Below are 5,257 nucleotides of genomic sequence, written 5' to 3'. Positions count from 1 at the left end.
CTAAACCCGTTTACATGAACATTAAACATTACATTAAATTACTGAAACAACTGAACAGTGTTCTGTGGCTGCAGAAAAGACCTCACAGCAGCATATACAATATTGTAACCAGAACATGTTGTACCTGAAACTGTATTATTTGATTCAATTATATGAACAGAAATCTAACAAATATTGAGCTTTGTTTTTTTTTTTTTTTTGTGTGTGTGGGTATAGTGTAAACTGTTAAGTGATATCACTGAACAACATGGTCCCTTTCTATAACTTGATCCCTTAAACACTAGGTTTTACTTTGAAGCATAATCATTTGAAACTTTATAATTTGATTAATTGATATTAGCAGATAATGCAACAANCAGAAATCTAACAAATATTGAGCTTTGTTTTTTTTTTTTTTTTGTGTGTGTGGGTATAGTGTAAACTGTTAAGTGATATCACTGAACAACATGGTCCCTTTCTATAACTTGATCCCTTAAACACTAGGTTTTACTTTGAAGCATAATCATTTGAAACTTTATAATTTGATTAATTGATATTAGCAGATAATGCAACAAATACTGAGCTTTTTTTTTTTAATATTGGATGTAAGCTTACTGTTTTTGTGTTTGTGTGACCTTGCACGACACAGCTTTAGCAATATTGCTAGATAACGGCAGATAGTAGGCAACATGTTCCATTTCCATAACCTCATCTCTTAAACAACAGGTTTCACTCTGAAGAATGGAAGAAGTCAACATTAACAACACTTCACAGGACAACAACAGCAGCTTCACCTATGACTATGGAAATTATTATGAAGATTATGAATATTATAAACAAGTTGCATTCATCATGAAAGTGGTGACAATCATCATCATGTGTATCGGCCTTCCTTTGACCCTTGTGGCCATCTATGCTGTTCGTTCTCTGGTATGTATATTTTTACTTTTACCATATTTATTTATTTACTGTCTTTGCCAAAATCTTGATCTAGGTTAGGGGCCAGGTGTCAGGGGACTGGATGAATTATTGTAATGATTTATATATTCACAGGAAAAATATTACTCCATAGTTACAGTGCACATGAAGCTCCCATTATTAATCTGAATATGCCAATATTTGGAATTTGATGCTGGTCATGAAAACAGCATATTCTGTCTGGATATTACAAATTAGGCCTTTTCCCAAATTTGCATATTCCAAATGAAACATGTGGGATATGAGGGTATTATTCAGGTTTGGAGAGTGATCTCCATGTTCCACGGGCATGTTTATCAGAGTATGCACGGCTGCATGTAAACATGAATATTAGTGGAATATCCTTTTATATTATCCATGTAAAGACCTTAGTAGGAATATTGTCTTTTCAAAATGAAGGCAAAAAAACTGAATATTTTGTGCATGTAAACCTAGTCAGTGACTGTGTGTCTTTTCTGATATTTCAGACAGCACAAAACAGAGCGTGATGAAAAGTGAATAAATGGCTCTGATAACAAATTCTGGGCACAGCAAAATGACACATCTGGGAGGAGGTGGACCTCATGTTCACAACTGCTTTCTAACTTGCACCAATGTTTTCTTGCAGGTGAAAGATGATCATGTTGTTCCGATCTACGTCATCAACCTTCTCATTACTGACCTCATTCAGCTCTGCTGCATGATCACTTGGGTGCTACCTGAGGACAGGATATTCAATGGTGGATTTATTTCTCTGACTGAATTGATTTTATTTTTCATCTACCTCTATTGTCTGGTGGCCAGTATTGGTTTCATGGTGTGCATCGCCCTGGAAAGGTAGCTGTCTGTCTATCCAGTATGTGTGTACCTACTTCTGTGTTCAGCCATTGTATTATGATATCATTCTGAAGCTGTGTCTGTCTTGTATTGCAGGTATTTGGTCATCACCTGCCCACTGTGGTACCGCTTCAGACGAACCATCAAGGTCTCTGTGCTGGTCTGTGTCGTGGTCTGGGCCCTTCCTGCTGTCATTTTCTGTCTCGTCCTTACTGGAAGGAAGTCAATAACCATCGCTGGCATCCTCCTCCTCCTTCCTCTCCCACTGTTCATATTCTTCCTGGGTGGGACCCTCAAAGCCCTGTCTGCTTCCATCTCTGTCCACTCTGATGAAAAACGAAGAATTGTAGGAATGTTGGTCCTGGTGCTGCTTATTTACACACTGTTGTTCCTGCCCACCATTATTATGTTATTGGTAAAAGAAGCCAGATATAGCGGTATCTACAGAAGCATGTATCCTGTGTTTCTTCGGTTGAGTCCTCTGGCAGACTTATTTCTGTATATTTTCATGAGGAAAGGGATCATTGACAAGCTGTTGGCCTCTTTGTGTTGTTGCGAAATGGACAGGAACAATATCAACAGTCCAGCAGTAGTGATGATGAACACATATCCACAGTCAGCTACAGGCGGAGAGGGCGAGAGAGAAAGAGAGACAATAGAGGGAGACGTGTAGGCAGCTAGATAGAGACAGATTCTGTCATCGACTGATATGATTTCCAATAAGACACTGAACTGTCGATACCAACTTACCTTTTTTGAAATTTTATTCAGGAAAAGGAAGTAAAATCAAGCAAAAGGAGCTCACAATTTAGAGAAAATGATGAAAAGAGTTAGTATGTAACCAGGTAAATTAAAAACATTGACATCTTACAGAATCTATGACCTTTCATTCTGGAATTAAAGCATTTAACGAGATTAATTTCATGAGTTTCATTCATTCTGCATTATATTGTATACCGAGGGGGCAGAATACATAAACGCACTTTTTGCAATTTCCATAGGGCATTTGGAACTGTTAGCATAATGAAATTACAAAGAGTATTGTCTGACACTTTTCTGCCTGATAAAGACACATATGAGAGCAGTCCAAGAATTGCCTTATATATAAAGTGTACCAATGACAGGATGGCCAGAGCAGACCATAACTCACAGTGAGGAGTCAGAGCTTTACAACTGGTAACAAGCCTCAGAGAAGCATAGTAAACTGTGTCGACCTCTATGACAGATCACCATAAACCAGACATTGTCCAAAGTCTGGCCCAGGGGCCAATTGTGGCCCACAGACCAATTTTAATTGGCCCTCGGCTTGACTTTCAAAATATACCATATGTGGCCCTTTACACAATAAAGGTTAATCGAGCAAGATCACTTCGCATTTTTATCTTTCACCTCACAATGACAGGACTATCATACAGTTTGTAGACAGGCATCAAGTAGTTATTAATCATCACTTTCTTTTTTAAACCCATTTGATGCGAGAATCAGTTGGCCCCCAGGTATTTTCACATTATTTTATCTGGCCCCCATTCAAAAAAGTTTGGACACCCCTGCCAAAAACCAACACAAGTAAAAAAAAAAAGAGTCTTGAATTTGCTATGGGAGTTCTGCTTGACAGGTAATGATTGGGTAAACCTGCTCTGGTTCACTGCGACGGCTTCAACAAATGTAAATAAAAGACACATTTATTAGTTTGTTAGTTTTTCATTGTTATCCTTTAATCACAGAAGCAAACCAGATATTTTTTATTCACTGAGCTCAAGCTGATATGCAGTCTTATTCCTAAACCTAATTTTAATTGTTTTTGTTTTTACTTAAAACGCAAGTTTTAACGACATTTTCCTTTTTTTTTTTTTTTTTATTTACCGAATAATGTTTTATCTTTGGTGTTTTACTGGTAAAAATGCTAGTTTTTAAGTTTTGATTCAGGGCAAGTATTTTGCTTTTATATGCTTGGCATTATGGACTAATTATTTTATGTTATAGTCTATAAAATTGTACAGTTCTTGGAAATTCAATTAAAAAATCTATCTCTTGATAAAACTGGGAATGTCTGCCTTTGACTAACTCACTGAATTAAAAAGATGGTAGAACTCTATTGTCTCATGGTATATATTGGAATATAACTCAGAAGTACTGCAACCACAGACAAAATTAGCTTCTTTTTTTCCCCAAATTACCAAATGATATTTTCTCATTGCTCACGTGTAGTCTAATGTCATATGTACAAGTATTCATTTGGCCAGCACCACACATAGCGGTTTACTTTTTCCTAGTCACAGCTAGTGTATGTCTCGCTGTGTGTTTTACTTTTTTGAATCTCTATTTAATTTAAATAGTTGTGATGTTACACTACACTTAAGTCCTTAGAATGTTCGACGTCCTGCACTAACAGAGACTGGATAGGAAAAAATAGGTATGGCACTTCTCAATGTTCGATCTCTAAGCCGTGAGACCTGTTTTTAACAGACTTGTGTCATTGTCACATCTGTAAGTGTCGCAGGGTGTTTTCAGGACATTACTGAGAAAAGAAGCTTTGCGTTTTCAGTTGAATTATCAGAGGAAGATAAAGACATGATAAAACAACGCTGTCTTATTAGCAGGAAATGCACAACATTCTTCAAGCACACTTTGATATCTGTTCAGAGGCAGAGGGTAAGCAAAGTTTAACAGGCGGTGCTGGACTGTCATGACNAGATAAAGACATGATAAAACAACGCTGTCTTATTAGCAGGAAATGCACAACATTCTTCAAGCACACTTTGATATCTGTTCAGAGGCAGAGGGTAAGCAAAGTTTAACAGGCGGTGCTGGACTGTCATGACGCACTGTGTAGATATGGTGGCCCTGTTTTCTCTCTTCTGTAAGAAATAATGTCTGCTGTGTTGATTATCATCAACCAACTGCATGTTACAATTTGCCATATTTATTGTTGACCATTTGGACGCCGAGGAGACACTGATGTAGGGAACTCATTTGTGTGGGGTCTCGTAGCTTTTAAAGGTAAATTTTGTGGCATTAGATTATTAAAAACGATACAGTCAGGAAATGATTATGCAACATTTAAGAAGCTGACAGCATTGCACTGTACATAATACTGTGTGTTTACCGTGTTTTTCCTTTAAATTGGGAGAATTATAAGTATGTGATTGTGTAAAAAAACCATATGAAAACATGCACAAAGATGCAGTATTCAGATTTAAAAAAAAAAAGATCTGGGTAAATGAAGAATGTAAGAAGAAAATTAGAGAGCATTCACAATTGACCTATGGCTAAGTCCCGCCCTCAAACGCGATGAGCCAATCACAGTGCGTATAGCCATTCCCATACACTCAGTGTCATGAGTCTGTGTTCCCAGTGTGTCTCCCCTCCCCCGTGTCTGTGTCTCCTCTCTCCTAGGGGCGGGTCCAGCGAGCCAGCAGGTGTGCAGGCTACGCACCTGTTCCTCATTCTCATCAGTCTCAGTTAAAGCCCGGTCTCTCCAGCC

The 5,257-nt window shown here is 37.8% G+C and overlaps 1 pseudogene; it reads left to right on the top strand.

The window, feature by feature from the left end:
• Positions 1–720: 720 nt before the first annotated feature.
• Positions 721–5,257, top strand: part of LOC126406331 (G-protein coupled receptor 4-like) — a 9,556-nt pseudogene continuing 5,019 nt past the window's right edge.

The sequence above is a fragment of the Epinephelus moara genome, chromosome 19, assembly GCF_006386435.1.
Source record: "Epinephelus moara isolate mb chromosome 19, YSFRI_EMoa_1.0, whole genome shotgun sequence".
Lineage (NCBI taxonomy): Eukaryota > Metazoa > Chordata > Actinopteri > Perciformes > Serranidae > Epinephelus > Epinephelus moara.
This window is presented reverse-complemented; position numbering and strand designations above follow the sequence as displayed.